Consider the following 17,948-nt stretch of genomic DNA (forward strand, 5'->3'; position numbering starts at 1 on the left):
TGTCCTGTCTGGATGTGATAGCAATACATCCTGTATACAAAACATATTAACACATTTTTTAACCAATTAATGTTGGCCTTAACTCCGTCAAAAAAAGCAGATAAGCTGTTTACACTATTATTAATACAAATTTATGTTTGGAAAAAAAAATTGTGAAACTACCTAAACATATTGTATATACACATACATATGACTACGTACTGTATAATGATCGTCAATCAATGCAGTTATTGATGACAAATTACCAAAAATCCAAGTTATGTCACAAGGAATCAATGGATTGAATGGCCCACCACTAACTTCCGGGAACAAATTCAGTCTTACATGAATCACGTGACAGTCAAGCATTTTGGACTTTGTTGTCGCAACTCTCTCTCTATACGACTCTGGGCTACACAATCATGGAGAAGACTGCTGACCTGACAGTTTGTCCAAAAGACCACCATTGACACCTTGTTCAAGGAGGGCAAGACACAAAAGGTCATGGCTAAAGAGGCTGTCTGTTCACAGAGCTCTGTGTCCAAGCACATTAATAGAGAGGCCAAGGGAAGGAAAAGATGTGGTAGAAAAAAGTGTACAAACAATAGAGATAACCAGGCCCTGGAGAGGATTGTGAAACAAAACCCATCACAAATGTGGGGGAGATTCACTAAGAGTGGACTGCAGCTGGAGTCAGTGCTTCAAGAACCACCACACACAGACGTATGCAAGACATGAGTTTCAGCTGTTACATTCCATGTGTCAAACCACTCTTGAACAAGAGACAGCGTCAGAAGCGTCTCACCTGGGCTAAAGACAAAAAGGTCTGGACTGCATTTTGCATGTCCTTTGGAAATCAAGGTCCCAGAGTCTGGAGGAAGAGAGGAGAGGCACAGAATCCATGTTGCTGGAGGTCGAGTGTAAGGTTTCCACAGTCAGTGATGGTTTGGGGTGACATGCCATGTGCTGGTGTTGTTCCACTGTGTTTCCTTAGGTCCAAGGTCAACGCAGCTGTTTACCAGGAAGATTTAGAGCACTTTATGCTTCCTGCTGCTGACCAACTTTATGGAGATGCAGATTTCATTTTCCAACTGGACTTGGCACCTGCACACAGTGCCAAAGCTACCAGTACCTGGTTTAAGGACCATGGTATTCCTGTTTTTGATTGGTCAGCAAACTCACCTGAATTTTACCCAATAGAAAATCTATGGGGGATTGTGAAGAGGAAGATGTGAGACGTCAGACCAACAATGCAGAAGAGCTGAAGGCCACTACTATTCATGTTCATACTTTTCAGTATCGGTCTTAAGTGATATTCTAATTTTCTGAGAATCTGAATTTGGGATTTTTGTTAGTTGTCAATTATAATCATCAAAATTAAAAGAAATAAACATTTGAAATATATTAGTCTGTATGTAATGAATGAATATAATATACAAGTTATTCAGTCATTTCATAGTTTTCTAATGAACTGAATGTGTTCCAGTCTTGTGGATGGACTTGTACATTGTCCATGTACTTGAAGAAAACATGTCATTTCATAAAACAAAAGGTCCTTGGTGTTTACAAGTTCTTAGATCAGTGATCCCCACACTGTGAGAAAAAAATTGTCAAATTTACGGTAAAATACTGGCAGCTGTGGTTGCCAGTATTTTACCGTTAAAAAATACAGTATAATACATGAGGAACATAAATGGATTTAGCGTACATTTTACAATAGCAACCACTAAATCTAGAACAATCTAAAGATTCTCATATATAACCAAGGTAGTGAATATTACTAATAAACAATAAGAAAATTGACATTTCATCTATAAAACAGACTGAACAGGTCATGTGTTGTGTTTCTATACTCGCAAAGCAGCATAGATCTTGAGTATACAGCATGTGTCCATATTTATATGGCTGGTAATCCATGAAGGAATGAATAAGCATAAAACAAAAAGTCACTTGCCCCTGACCGATCAAGAGTAATGAGTCACTGGGTCCTGCCTTGGTTAAGGAAAACACTCAAACGTGTAGTGGAGTTTCTAATGCACATGATGTTGAAGATAGAAGCTCTGCTGGAGTACTGAGATGTCCATCAGGAGTTCACTATGGACTGGCAGGATCTCCTCTGTAGAAAAACATGGACACAAAGTTTCAAAAGTTTGATCAGTGCTTGAGCAAAATGTACAGTAATGAACAAAACCTGTTGTCAAAAACAGGTCCAATGATAAATTATTTAAGTAGTAAGTTTGCAGTTCTTAAATCTATTTATGTAAAAGTGATACACAGCACAGCCCTAATTATAATCATTATTTGTGTTACAGTGTATTTAAGTTTCCCATTGATTTATTATAGAACTTGAAGTTAATGACTCAATGTGACGGTGACTTATTTTATAGTGTCAGTTTCCTTCATTGTATGAAACTACTCACCTGGACAATGAACCTGACCTAGACTGATTAAGATTTGTGTTTTCTGTCCATCTTTCTTTAGTTAAATTGATCAATACCCTTGCGTACCTCTTATTGAATCTTTAGGTGCAGACTTAATTGAAGATGGTGAGAGCCTCGTACAGACAGGCTGTGATGTTTAGGGAAACCAAAGAATTCATACAGGTGTCATCATTTCTGCCAGAAGACTCACAGCAACGTTGGCAATGAAGCTTTGATTGTGGACTGGTTAGATCCCTTCTGCATTCAGAAAGAAAACAACAAAAAGGGCATACACCATAAATAATAACAATGACAAGAAATTAAAATAAAATAAGTGCAAACAAGTTTCCCAATATTGACACTGTGCAAGTTTGTGCTGCTTTCCATATGAGTGATGACCAATACATCGGCCAGCTGATATTATTGGCCGATGTGGGCTGGTGCGTTCGCCGATCCGCATTATATACAAAGAGCAGAAATATTTTTTACTTCATCTTGTTCTACGTCACCTGTTTTTAATATTTGTTAAATATTTTTTACTTGTCGTTCTACCTGACCTTTATTAATTTCAATAAATTTTCTTTTTTTTAATTGAGACTCGTACCATTTGTGATCATCATTGTGTAATTTTCATGATGTAAATCCCTATTCCATACTAGGGATAGACCGATATCGGTTTTTAGGGCCGATACAGATTTTTTTTCCATCAGCCTTAGCCGATGACCGATACAGACGGCTGATTTTCTTGAGCCGATATTTGAAGCCGATACTACTTTTGCTCCCTCAATTTACATCATAAAAACTACACAACGATGATAACAAATGGTATGAGTCTCAATTAAAAAAAAGAAAATTTATTGAAATTAATGTCACGGCAAATTTACGGTTGACCTCATTTGGAGACATGATTTATTGCTCTGGTTGAGTGATGGAGTCCAGGCGAGGCATTGATGATTTTATAAAAAAGGTTTATTATAAAACTAAGTAAAAAGAGTACAAAGATGGACAAAAATTGGTGACCGCCCGCCAGGCGATCCGAAGACAGAGACCCGCTCTGTCAAACAGTTTTCACAGCTTAAGCTTTTATACAGATAACATAAGAAGTTCCACCCTGAGGTAAGGAGAAGGGGGAGTCAGATTCCCAACAGTGGAAACATTTGAGGATGATGAAGATGTGTATATTATGAGGAAGATTGGGCGCCACTCTTCTCTATCCCTGATAGTGTGTGTGTTCGTGTATATCTGCATGTGAGTTTGAGTTTTGGCCTTCAGCAGAGACTCTGTGTTGCACTGAGTACAATACGATCTGTACTGTTTAATCTAACATGATTCAGCTGTTCAAAAGTGCAAAGAGTAATGGAGTCATCATGTATTAAAACCTGACAAATTGTACACATGAACATACATTTGACGATATGATGATGAATATAAAAATTGCCATAACATTAACAAAGGTGAGTTAGAACGACACCAAGTAAAAAATATTTAACAAATAATAAAAACAGACGATGTAGAACAAGAAGTAAAAATAATTTCTGCTCTCTGTAAATAATACGGATCGGCGAACGCAGCAGCCAACATCGGCCAATGTCGATACACGTAAAAAACGCAAAAATCGGCCGATGTATCGGTTCAGTAATAGGCTAAATTACTTCTCAAGTATCATTATTTAGACGTTAAGTTTTATACAATGACATAAGTAGTTGTTTGCTTTGGGCTGAGGTTTATCCAAACTACTTAAATGTTTTTGTTTTTTTTACTTCCTGGTATAAGTTAATTTAAAAAATGTGCTTAAATGTATTATAATAAAACATTGAACCAAAGATACATTAGTTGGTTGTGGTAATTTTAGCTGAATGTTTTTCAACAATTTGATTTAAACTACGGTGTAACAGTTAGGCAAGTGTCAAAAGGGTAAAACTAAAAATCTACCTAATGCTACAAATAAAGTAACCTCGAACCTTGTATGTATGAAATGAATAGTTGAATTTTTTTCTCAACTTTACTTTGGCAGTGACCCAATTCTAGATTTTTGGGGGCACACAACCAAGCTAGAAAATGGTGAAGATTTCTAATGTATACTTAATTTGGATTTTAGATAAATGAGCAAAAATCCTTGCAGCCTGTGAATCTATTGAAAAATACAGCAGTTTAAAGGGGACATATCATGGTTTTAAATCCTTCCTTTTTAGATATAAATCATACAGTTGTGGTCGATATAAAGCGGAACTGCACTGCTTGGGTCTGAATTCCTCATTATTATAGCTCCCCAGACCCCTTTTCTGATGTGTTTCTAAGAGCAACTCATTTTGGTGCGGTCTCTTTAAATGCAAATGAGACACTTCATACCCCGCCCCCTCTCCAGGTTTAACTCCACCCTGCTCGACCATTTTTGTAGTTTGATAGAAGAGATATGGCCATGTAGCGGCGCAGAAAAAGTTTATTCACACGTTATTTACACAATGTCAACAACGGAATACTTGTCCATCCAGCCTTACATGTTTGAGCCAGAGTCTGACCCGGCGGAGCGAGATGAAAATGAAGATAAGGAACCTGCAGAAACCCTAACAAGTGAGCTAACACAAGCACCGAGCTAACGCTAGCGCCAAGCTAACGTCACAAAATGCATTTTAATAGTCTTTTCGGAGAGAAAAACGGCAAAATGAAATGACTAATGAAAACTTCAGACTTAAATTAAACCACGTAGGCCATATCATCAAGGATCTAAAACGAGCACACAGCGCTAACAAAACAATGACAGGGACGTCTTATAACACTTTTTAGCGTTATTTACAGCTTACCGAAGTGCTCTGTTCGTCGTCTCCAAAGATAGAAGGAATTGAACCCTCAATCAGACAAAGTCTTTCGGCAAATCCTTCTTTATACTGGCGGAGGTTGCAGAAGCAGTCATCCTTGAAGTGCTGCGCGCGCACAAAAATGACCTTACCCACAGATGTGGGTACATTTCCGTGAAAAATAAAACTCAACCAGGCACTTTGAAAAGGTTCTGATGCTGGGAGACAGTGTAATGAAGCGTGTGGGTTACTACATCCAACAACCAAACATTTTGATTTTTCCTCTCATAACTTCCGCATCCTGGAGCTTGGACTACAAAATAAAAGCGAGAAATAAAAATGGCGGATTGCTCGAAGTGTTGGGCCTGGAGTCGATGTCCTAATTTGGCAGTTCCGCTGACATTATTGTTCAAAAAACGTAATAGCTAATCGAAAAAATCGAAACAGATTGAAAAATATGACCAAAACAGAATAAAAAGATATCAACGGAGCACCTGAAGAGACTAATTTGAACTTTTCTGTACTTCTAAACAATCTAAATATACATCAAAATGCATTTAAGGGCTAAAAAAGTGGATTTAGCATGATATGTCCCCTTTAAGACATAACCACAGAGCCTAAAATGCACAGACTACATATTACAATCAAATGACTAAATACACAGTCAGTAACATTAAGAGTTAGACCATCCAAGTAGTCAAAATGGTAAAATACTGTACATACCAAATATTTCCAACCAAGGTTTTATTATATCTTCAGCATGTTTTTCTCGCTGTTGTCTTGACACTGTTTCACCTGTCACTCTCTTCTGATGCTCTTCACAAAAACAAAACAGTAATATTGTAAAAAGAAAGGAAAAAATAATTAGAAAATTTGCCTTAAACGTGCCATACTTGGTACATGTCTGCTAGCAGTCGGCTTCATTACACCTAAATAAATGTGGTTCATTCCGATGCAGTTTACAATGAACAATTACAATGATGACTAAACTACTTTACCACATAAATTACAGGTTAACATGTCTTCAGGTACTTTGGTAATTCATCCCTAACAAATTAAGCATATCAAACACAGAAATTAATCACGGGCAATGCTTTCCTCACCACAGTAATGCTAACTTAATAAACACATCTATCATAGCTGTGCTGGTGGGTTTTTATGACAGATATAACTTGAAGTCACATGTACTCACCTCACGAGTTCATTTAAAGCTGCCAGGATGTCTAAAAAGTCCAAAGATGCTGTGGTCCAAGCACCTAAAATGGCGCTGGTACGAATTCAAAACTGCGTCCATTAACGAGGTCACCAGGTGTCCAGGTAAAAAGAGCGGTCTGTACACATCTCAGCAGCGAGCCACGCTATTGGTCTTTCTCAGATGACGTGTTCTTCTTCTTCTTCGTTTTGTTTTTTGGCGAGTGACACCTGGTGTTGCAGGTGCACTACCGCCACCTACTGTATTGGAGAGTACCTTTAACTGAGAGGACCCATTTAACTTTAAATTAAAACACTTAAGGTGGTCTGATAATATGGCGTGAGACATAACAGAACATAAAGTTGTTTTTAAATATATAATTAAAAAAGATTATTTAAATCAATTTTATTCAGCAACCTTAAACTTTATTTTATACATATGTTTTTGCTGTTGATTTTTTTTTTATGAAAAGGTTAACAATGTTATACTGCAGACCAAACTATTAATGTGCATATCAGTATCTGAATTAAAAAATAAATAAATAAAAAAAGATAAAATTTTATTGTCTTTTGCTGCTGATATTTGCCTTTTTTAATAGTATTTACTGGTTGTATTTTTACAGTGGACCCTATTTTTAACATTTTGCTTCTGTAAAAATGAAGGTTTTTGTTTGCTTAGCAATCAACAGATTTATATTGTAAATTCTAATGTGCACAACCCCATAAGATGTAGTTTTGGCCGAATAATGCCGTAAAATCTAAGGTTTTCAAACATTTTTTTTCATTACGATATTTACTTTTAAAATGTATGTATGTTTATTTGTTTCTACAGAAAGTCTTTATCATTTCAACATTTTATTACAGTAAAAGTTGAAGTTTTGTCCAGTTTCACAATTAACTGTTATTCGATGTATTTATTACAGTAAAAGGACGTTTTGGGTTTTACGCTACTTTACTGTTGGAATTGACAGTCTTTTGCTGTGTATTTTACGGACTTTTTTTTACAGTGCAGCCACCGGCCTGTGCAACAAATAAATAATAATGGTTAACACTTTACTTGAAGTTTTAAACTTAACGCAGACATTTTATGCTGTAATTATTATAACATGAGACCTGTCATTATGAATGTGGTGTTATGAAGGCTGTCATTAGGTTTTGTTTGTTACCCATAACTCTACTAAACCACATTAGATCCTCCACTTAACCCAAAAAATGACAACATAGCTCCAAAGATGTCATCATTTAGCAAATTGTCATAATTTAGCAAACATACTTAATAACAGCCTTCATGACACTTTATTTATGTTAATGACAGATAATGACAGCGTAAAAAGATTTGTATTTTATTTCCGTGGTTGGTTTTGAAAAATTCCTACTTACGCTTTAACGCTTATCACTCTGATGTAGCATGCCTCAATAGCCTTAATGCACTTAGCCACACACACACACACACACACACACACACACACACACACACACACACACACACACACACACACACACACACACACACACACACACACACACACACACACACACACACACACACACTTTAAAACTAACAAACCTTATACACTGTTCTAAAACTCTGACCACACACTACAAGCATATTTTACAGTACACATTAATAATGTACACAAAGTAAAAATGAGCTGCTGAAAGACATTTATTCATCCAGACATTGAACTCATCTTACATTAACTTCCTATAAATCACCTGCTTCAATTTCTCCACACTTGTCACCAGACTGGCTTAACTGATTACACAACATAAGCACAATATGCACAACTATAACATCACATTTCACTCTCACCTTAAAACAATCGACTCTTCACCACCCCTTCCATGTTCCTACCCTGACTCCCTCTTCCCTGTTCCCTTCCCCCTCAGATAGGTGTAACACTGCCCTCTCTTTTTATATTCTCCCTTTAATAAAGTGTTTCTTACCCTTCCTTAGGGAGGGCTGGTGATGGTCACAATTATGCAATAAAATAATATCATTTATTTAATTGCAATAACAAAACATGCATTGTTGTCAATAAGAGATTGCACTACATGGCTCCTTTATTCTCAAATCCCTCAGTAAACAATGAACATCAATGAGAATTTATTGTACAACAGGGTCTTTTTGCTGACATTATTTAATTAAAATCAGGAGTTATTTGGTGCTTTTCATCCTACTTGCTCTCTCTCTATCTGCCCCTCTGATCATTGGCCTCTTTAATAGACTTCGTCACACGTGTCAATAAAAATCAGGTGTCAAGTCATGACACATTGGCTGTAAAGATCAATTTATTAGCTTTCAGACAATGTTAGAATTTATTCAATAGATCAATTATTGGCGGAGTTATGACAGTTTAAAGCAGCCTAATGTGATTTCGGTGCTACGTTCAGGGTCCGTGGGACACCAGGAATACCCAGAATATTACGCACCGGACAGGACTTTATAAGTGGTAATGAGCTGGTAAAACAAACGTATAGTCACCCCATGTAAATATTTTATTTTTATAGGTCATAAAATGTTTAAATATCCCACAATAATGCTCACAAATAAAAAATAAAAAAAATGGGCCGTGTAACTTGTTCAGTTTTGTACGCGTGTCCGTGAACTGACGTCAGAGCCATGGCAACGAGGAGGTTGCGACTTTTAAAGTCACCTGTTAACGTCCAACGTTCACTGTGAGCAGCGAGACGAGAGAGGAGAGCTGTGAGCAACTTTGAGCTGAGAAACATTTACAAAACACACAGAAAGTCTTTACGAGACTTGTACCAGACCAGAGGAAGACTTGAGACCAGGACCAGAGAAATACTTTATACCAGGACCAGAAGAAGACGTTAGACCAGGAGGAGAAGAAGACGTTAGACCAGTAGGTGACCATGGCCCCGCGCATGGCCCAAGGTAAGACATGTTTTTATTATTATCTGATATTCATACTTTAATTATTTAAGCATCAAACGTGTTATGATTTAAAATAGTCATTATTCTAGGTCTGAATCAGGTTTAAGGCGTTTATATTTATATTAAAGACCTACAGAAAATGGTTGATAGTTTCCATTTTTCATGTGTTTAACGTTTGTTTCTGTGATAATTTGACTCTGATGTGATACTTGTAGTGAGCGTTTGGGCTGCTGAGACTGTTTTACAGAGTTTTATTTACTATTTACTTAAGTCCTGTTCTGAGGTAGCTTTGATGGAAATGTGTATTTTATTTCCTGCATTATTTTCGGTCCATTTTTAACATTTTCTAGCAAAAATCAAAACATCCAATAATTTTTTTTCTTACTATTGTGAACCATAGTGCAGCCCCGTACCCGTGAGACCAGCCAGGCAGGTGGCCACCAATCACAAATCTTGAAATATCACTGTTTATTAACCAATTTTTTCTCTTTTCTTTATTTCAGATTTAGTCCATGAGTGGTCCTCACCTGGGGGTTCGGTTCCAGCCTGGGTCGAGGCTTCGGCTTCGGCCCTGGACTGGGCCGACCCCCTGAGTTTGGACCCAGTGTGGACCGACCCCCCGGGTTTGGACCCAGAGTGGGCCGACCTTCTGGGTTTAGACTCAGAGTTGGCCGACCCCCTGAGTTTGGACCCAGTGTGGACCGACCCCCCGGGTTCGGACCCAGAGTGGGCCGACCCCCTGGGTTTAGACTCAGAGTGGGCCGACCCCCCGGGTTCGGACCCAGAGTGGGCCGACCCCCTGGGTTTAGACTCAGAGTTGGCCGACCTTCTGGGTTTAGACCCAGAGTTGGCCGACCCCCTGAGTTTGGACCCAGTGTGGACCGACCCCCCGGGTTTGGACCCAGAGTGGGCTGACCCTCTGGGTTTAGACCCAGAGTGGGCCGACCTTCTGGGTTTAGACTCAGAGTTGGCCGACCCCCTGAGTTTGGACCCAGTGTGGTCCGACCCCCCGGGTTCGGACCCATAGTGGGCCGACCTTCTGGGTTTAGACTCAGAGTTGGCCGACCTTCTGGGTTTAGACTCAGAGTTGGCCGACCCCCTGAGTTTGGACCCAGTGTGGACCGACCCCCCGGGTTCGGACCCAGAGTGGGCCGACCTTCTGGGTTTAGACTCAGAGTTGGCCGACCTTCTGGGTTTAGACTCAGAGTTGGCCGACCTTCTGGGTTTAGACTCAGAGTTGGCCGACCCCCTGAGTTTGGACCCAGTGTGGACCGACCCCCCGGGTTCGGACCCAGAGTGGGCCGACCTTCTGGGTTTAGACTCAGAGTTGGCCGACCCCCTGAGTTTGGACCCAGTGTGGACCGACCCCCCGGGTTCGGACCCAGAGTGGGCCGACCCCCTGGGTTTAGACTCAGAGTGGGCCGACCCCCCGGGTTTAGACTCAGAGTGGGCCGACCCCCCGGGTTCGGACCCAGAGTGGGACGACCTCCTGGGTTTAGACTCAGAGTTGGCCGACCTTCTGGGTTTAGACCCAGAGTTGGCCGACCCCCTGAGTTTGGACCCAGTGTGGACCGACCCCCTGGGTTCGGACCCATAGTGGGCCGACCTTCTGGGTTTAGACTCAGAGTTGGCCGACCTTCTGGGTTTAGACTCAGAGTTGGCCGACCCCCTGAGTTTGGACCCAGTGTGGACCGACCCCCCGGGTTCGGACCCAGAGTGGGCCGACCTTCTGGGTTTAGACTCAGAGTTGGCCGACCCCCTGAGTTTGGACCCAGTGTGGACCGACCCCCCGGGTTCGGACCCAGAGTGGGCCGACCCCCTGGGTTTAGACTCAGAGTGGGCCGACCCCCCGGGTTCGGACCCAGAGTGGGACGACCTCCTGGGTTTAGACTCAGAGTTGGCCGACCTTCTGGGTTTAGACCCAGAGTTGGCCGACCCCCTGAGTTTGGACCCAGTGTGGACCGACCCCCTGGGTTCGGACCCATAGTGGGCCGACCTTCTGGGTTTAGACTCAGAGTTGGCCGACCTTCTGGGTTTAGACTCAGAGTTGGCCGACCCCCTGAGTTTGGACCCAGTGTGGACCGACCCCCCGGGTTCGGACCCACAGTGGGCCTAACTTCCTGTCCTAATAGAGGCAGCTGAGTTTGACATGTTTGCTTGTAATATTTCTGAGTTCTTTGTTTACAGTGACCCTGACAGTGAAGGTGTGGATCTGCACTTGGACGTGGAACGCTGATGAGTTGGGTTAAGGTTATGAGTATGTTAGGTTAAGTTAGGTTGTTAAGAGTTAGAGATAAACTTTTTATTCCCAGCATGTGAGATGAACGAGGGAAGAAAAGATGGAGGACAGGAGGAGACATCAACAGAGGACGGAGATGAAGAAAGACTTCTATCAATGTAAGCAAAGCCTCCCATTTACACAGAAAGACACTGAACACGTTTATTGTAAAAATGGACGTTACTTTAAAATAATGCCTGTAAAGTGTCAGACAGGAGTGCCAGCATCTACTGATGGAGGTGTAGAAGAAGAACGATGGAGGATGAGAGCACCAGCATCCACAACAGCCCACTGAAGTGTCCCACACTCAGCCTCAGGAGGAGACATCAGAGGACAGAAAGACTTTTATTAACTAAAACAATGTAAGCAAAGCCTCTTATTTACACAGAAAGACACTGAACACGTTTATTGTAAAAATGGACGTTACTGTAAAATAATGCCTGTAAAGTGTCAGACAGGAGTGCCAGCATCTACTGATGGAGGTGTAGAAGAAGAACGATGGAGGATGAGAGCACCAGCATCCACAACAGCCCACTGAAGTGTCCCACACTCAGCCTCAGGAGGAGACATCAGAGGACAGAAAGACTTCTATTCACTAAAACAATGTAAGCAAAACCTCCCATTTACACAGAAAGACAATAAACACATGGATTTTTTTTTAATATATATACATATATTATTTTTTATTTTTTATTTTTTTTCCTGCAGTCTGTGCCTTCTCCTCACCCTCCACTCTCTTTTCTGTTTCAGGTGTCTTGATGCTGGAGATGGCGGTTCCTGATCGATGGCTCACGGCTCAACTAGTCTAGGACACATGGATGGACTATTCTTCTATCCTATTCTGTTTGTCCCTCTGTTCACTAACCCCAACCAGTTGAAGCGGATGGCTGCCACCTCTGAACCTGGTTCCGCTGGAGATTTCTTCCTATAAAAAAGAGGGAGTTTTTTCTTCCCACTGTCGCTAAATGCTTGTTCATGTGGATCTTGTTGGGTTCTTTCTTCTTTTTTACTATCGCTTTTATATTTTTTATAGCGCTTTGAGATGACTTCGTTATATTTTGCTCTGTATAAATAAAGTTGAATTGAATTGAAGTTGAATGTTTAATATCAAAATGCCAAATATAAAAATAGAGGTTATTTTGTACACGTGTAAAATGTCTTGTGTGATTGCAGAGATCAGACGGTCCCAGATGTTTGTCACCACAGCAGAGAATGAGACAGCAGTAGTCTAGTCTACATGGACTGCTTTGATATAAACTATATTAAATAAAATCATAAAAACTTGAACTTGGTGAAATGCTTTGTGTGCTTAATAAACTAACTTTCCATTAGAACCTGAGCTCATCTTCATCACAGGATGTTTCTTCATCAGTTCTTCTTACAGACTGAGTTAGCTCACACATAGACATTATTTATGTAATATGGCATTTAGAATCATTTTTCTGACACAGAAAGATTAGCTTAATCTAAGGTTTTAATAATGAAAACAGAGTGATCTAACATTATTATGCATACATTCCAAATCTGTTTTTTTGGAGAGTGTTGATGTCTGAATGCAGATTAAAAAAAAATAAATAAAAATATTAATTCATTTATGTTTTGCTTAAATTGAGCCAATTTTTTTTTTTTTTTTTTTTTTTACACCAAGTGGTTTAATAGGAACAAATTATCACTGAATTTAAGTAGGTCTTACTAAAAACTAAATTAATTTTGTTTGGTATTTGCAAAAACAATGCTCCTGCACAGTTATTGATAGATGGTGTAAATATTGACATAGATCATGAAAATAAGTTTCTGCGCATAATATTTGATGAAATGGAAAAGGACAACGTGACTAAACCAGGTTCCATCAAAGTAAACACACAAAAAGGCTCCAAAAACAGCTAAAATGACAGATGACTACAAAAATACACTAACAGAAAAACACACAAAATGAGAGAAGATTATACTATATATGAAACAAAAACACAAATACACAAACTGACTCCAAAAACAAATGTACACATTGTTCTATAACACATTGTTGGCGATGTAAACATGTTTGTCATACAAATAAAGCTGTTTTTAATTGAAATGAGAGAGAGAGAGAGAGAGCAGGTATCCTGAACACATTGTAAAAACCACTGAAATGATGGCAGTTTTTATTTTTTAGGAACTTTAGTATTTCATGCTGTATTCTATGTTGAATGTTCAGTTGTCCCCAGTAGAGGGAACCATTTCCTTTTGTATGAAATGCAACATCTGTCTCCACATCTGTAACTTCAGACTGAGTGGAGAGGCATACACTTCTTTAGCATGTCTCTGACTGTTTCTGACATCTATTTTACGTTTAATGCAATGTTGTCTGCACTCTATATGTTCATAAAAAAAGAAAACAATAGATAATCTGTTAATATTTTGACCATTGTCTCCTGACAAAATCAATCATTATCCTCTTGTATGTAAATGTTGCAACATCATCCCCTATTGTCCTATTATAGCAGCTGCTGTGTAATGATGATCCCATTCCAGTCTAATGATGATCACAGTATTAGTGCTTCAATATGCTTTTTAATAATCCCTGGCATCCATTCAGGAATGAAACACCATCTTTAAAACATGCTTGTGTCAATACAACATGGAACAGTTCTTCTCAATATTATTTTCTTACTACATTGTTAGTATTTTTTAGAGTTTTATAAATGTTTTCAGTTGAAGCAAATATGTTTGTTAGATCCTCCTTGAAATCATGTGGATGTTCATGTGGATCTTGTTGGGTTCTTTCTTCTTTTTTACTATGGACTTTATATTTTGTTCAGCATTTTGAGATGACTTTGTTGTATTTTGCTCTATATGAATAAAGTTGAATTGAATTGAAGTTGAATGTTTAATATCAAAATGCCAAATATAAAAATAGAGGTTATTTTGTACACATGTGTAAAATGTCTTGTGTGATTGCAGAGATCAGATGGTCCCAGATGTTTGTCACCACAGCAGAGAATGAGACAGCAGTAGTCTAGTCTACATGGACTGCTTTGATTTAAACTATATTAAATAAAATCATAAAAACTTGAACTTGGTGAAATGCTTTGTGTGCTTAATAAACTAACTTTCCATTAGAACCTGAGCTCATCTTCATCACAGGATGTTTCTTCATCAGTTCTTCTTACAGACTGAGTTAGCTCACACATAGACATTATTTATGTAATATGACATTTAGAATCATTTTTCTGACACAGAAAGATTAGCTTAATCTAAGGTTTTAATAATGAAAACAAAGTGATCTAACATTATTATGCATACATTCCAAATCTGTTTTTTTTGCCTAACTTGAAGCAATTATTATTATTTCTAGAACGTCAGAGGTATGTATTCAATAAACATCTCATGAATAAACTTTAAAAAAAAAGGGAACTAAATCTTGCACAATTACAACTTGATTTATCTTTCTACAAAGACATCTGCATAAAATAAGAGTCAAAATGAAATAAAATAAAACCAATGAATACAAGTTTAAAGAATAAAAATGTATCAGGCTCTAAGTATAGCTACAATTATGAACTGTAAAACAGTGTCATACCAAATGTGCCATGTGGGTAACAACATAAAACAACAATAGGTAGAAACTTTAACTTGCACTGAAGAAAGTGGCTGGTCGTAACAGTTGGGTGTAGAAATGTAATGAATAGCTTTACTTCTTTGAAAATGTACTTATAAACAGATTTAGAAACATAATCACAAAAGTATAAATACCCATAAAAGCAACTCAATTACAGTAACATGAGTAATTGTAATCCATTACTTTCACCTCTGCTTACTGTATATTAATTCCAGTAGAACGTGCACCAGTAGAGGTGCAGGTGTTGAAAACTCTGACTCTTTTTAACCCAGCACATAGAGCTTCTTGTTGTGAGGCACAAGCCATAACCACTCTATCATAAAATGTTAAAAATGCTCTAAAATGCTGTGGAATTTCCAATTTTCATTTCAATATTCAAACACCACAGCAGCAGGACAAAGAATTCACTATTTTCCACAAACTAAAGTCAATGCAGTGTTTCCCTGATGTTAGGCTGATCATATTTTGATTTCCAGAGAACACTTGGTACTCAAGGTTTTCTTCAATATGCTTTGTAATACAAATATGTATTACAGTAGGTAAGTAGTGATCTTCTGTAAATTTTTTTTTTTTTTTTTTCAAATTAAATAAAGAAAAAAAACCAAATTACATTCTCTTCATAACTAAAAAAATAAATAGATACATAGAGTTGCTGGTCATAGAATTAGAATATCATGAAAAGTTGATTTATTTCAGTAATTCCATTCAAAAAGTGAACCTTGTATAATGTATACTTTCATTTCACACAGACTGACACATTTCAAGTATTTATTTTTTTTAATGTTGATGATTATAACTGACAACAAATGAAAACCCAAAATTGAGTATCTCAGACAATTAGAATATTGTGGAGAGGTTTAATATTGAAGGCAAGGCAAATTTAATTGTATAATGCATTTCATACACAAGACAACTCAATGTGCTTTACATGATAAAACATTCAATTGTTTAAAATCAATAAGAACATTTAAAATCATCAGTAAAATCAATTAAAATCATCAGTAAAAATCAATTAAAATCATCAGTAAAATCAATTAAAATCATCAGTAAAATCAATTAAAATCATCAACAAACACATTACATCAACAACATGACCAAAATCTTTCTCTCAATCATACACAGTAGAGAAAAAACTTTAACTTTGATTTAAAAATGTTCACATTAGATACTGACTTCAGCTCTGCAGGCAGTTTGTTCCACTTCTTTGCAGCATAACAACTAAAAGCAGCATCACCATGTTTACTGTGAGCTCTGGGCTCCACTATCTGACCTGTGTCCATAGATCTGAGAGACCTGCTGGGTTCATACCTGACTAACATGTCACTGATGTATTCTGGACCAAACCCATTCACAGATTTATACACCAGCAGCAGAACTTTAAAGTCTATTCTGAGGCTGACTGGGAGCCAGTGGAAAGACTTTAAAACTGGAGTAATGTGTTCTGACCTCTTTGTTCTGGTTAAGACCTGAGCTGAAGACACCTGGTGCCCCACTCTAATCAGCTAATGAACTAAAAACACCTGCAAAGGCCTTTAAATGGTCTCCAGTCTAGTTCTGTAAGCTACACCAGAGCCGTATAGAGAGAGAGTTGTGACAACTCCGTTCACGCCAATGGTTCGGTTTTTTCCAGCAATGGAGGCTCATGGAGCCTCACAATAGTTCCTGGAAGTGATCAGTTTATTATTGTAGCCAATGGAGATAGAGCTGATTAGACGGTTTGTGATGCACTTTTGAACAGGAAGATGTTATATTATCAGCATTTCTAAACACATTAATGTGTGAATTAAAGCAGTGATTCTCAACTGGTGGGTCGGGACCCAAAAGTGGGTCACAGACCTGTACTGGTTGGGTCACAGACAGCTGGTCAAAAATAAATTCATACTTAATATCTCACATGTTGGACTTGTCTTTTATTTTGAAATAAACTTTACTTTTGACAGGCATGCTGTGAAATGCATGTTACACAGGAAAATACAGAGATTTATGTTTTAAAAAAGATTATATACGTGTGTTTTCAACAGCCTAGTTGAAAAAAAATTAATTTTTGGTTGAATTCTAAAAAAAACTGGGTCACAATTTAATGAGCGTGGTAATATGTGGGTCCCAGGATGAGACCAGTTGAGAACCCCTGCATTAAAGCATGTTAGTGGATTATCTCCTGCTAAACTACTACATTTTTATTTTTTTTGTATTTTCATTTTTTATTACTATTATTATCACTTTTTTAAATTGTGAGATACACTGCTGTTGTTTTCATGTTAAAAAAAAAAAATCAAGAGATTAGAAAATTAAGAGATCATTAGCAGATACACAGCATTTACTTAGCACAGTTTTATACCCACATAGGCTACATATCTTTTTATCAAATAAGCTTAATAAGCTAAGTGTTTAAATATGATCGCTTACAGATTTTTTATTATAATACTTTTTTTCTTTTAATTTGCTCTTGCTGACTCTGCATAACTATTTTTCTCCTCTCTGGTTCGGTTGGGAAGCCAAACATTTTCACTCCTTTTTCGGAACAAGTGGAGCATTATCATACAGCACAGCAAACTGTATGAGTTATTAATGTTTCTGACTTTGTCAGGCATTTATTTAATGAATTTATCTTGGTACATAAGCGCATAGTAAAAAATCAAATGTCTATTTTTATATATGTATGAACACAATAAATATGTTTTCAATGTGTCCTGTCTGGATGTGATAGCAATACATCCTGTATACAAAACATATTAACACATTTTTTAACCAAATTAATGTTGGCCTTAACTCCGTCAAAAAAAGCAGA

At 38.0% G+C, this 17,948-nt stretch overlaps 1 protein-coding gene and 1 long non-coding RNA gene across 7 annotated transcripts in view; one reads left to right on the forward strand and one right to left on the reverse strand.

Annotated features, from left to right (window-relative positions):
* The window catches only part of LOC114477509 (activating transcription factor 7-interacting protein 1-like), a 39,077-nt gene that overhangs the window by 9,033 nt on the left and 12,096 nt on the right, over window positions 1–17,948 (forward strand). For 3 of the 6 annotated variants that reach the window (XR_003675712.1, XR_003675716.1, XR_003675713.1), the window contains 2 exons: window positions 11,768–11,924; window positions 12,011–12,167. The gene's annotated coding sequence lies outside the window, so the exon portion shown is untranslated. Of the gene's footprint in view, window positions 1–8,816; window positions 9,285–9,787; window positions 11,682–11,767; window positions 11,925–12,010; window positions 12,168–17,948 lie in introns of those variants that run through there. The other 3 variants (XR_003675717.1, XR_003675714.1, XR_003675715.1) reach the window with 3 other exon arrangements.
* LOC114477515 (uncharacterized) lies at window positions 1,824–6,528 on the reverse strand. Its single transcript, XR_003675721.1, has 4 exons — window positions 6,387–6,528; window positions 5,918–6,010; window positions 2,487–2,657; window positions 1,824–2,095 (listed from the first exon to the last, which is right to left on the reverse strand). It is a non-coding gene; the product is annotated as an uncharacterized LOC114477515 (long non-coding RNA).

Source organism: Gouania willdenowi, chromosome 16, assembly GCF_900634775.1.
Source record: "Gouania willdenowi chromosome 16, fGouWil2.1, whole genome shotgun sequence".
Classification (NCBI taxonomy): domain Eukaryota; kingdom Metazoa; phylum Chordata; class Actinopteri; order Blenniiformes; family Gobiesocidae; genus Gouania; species Gouania willdenowi.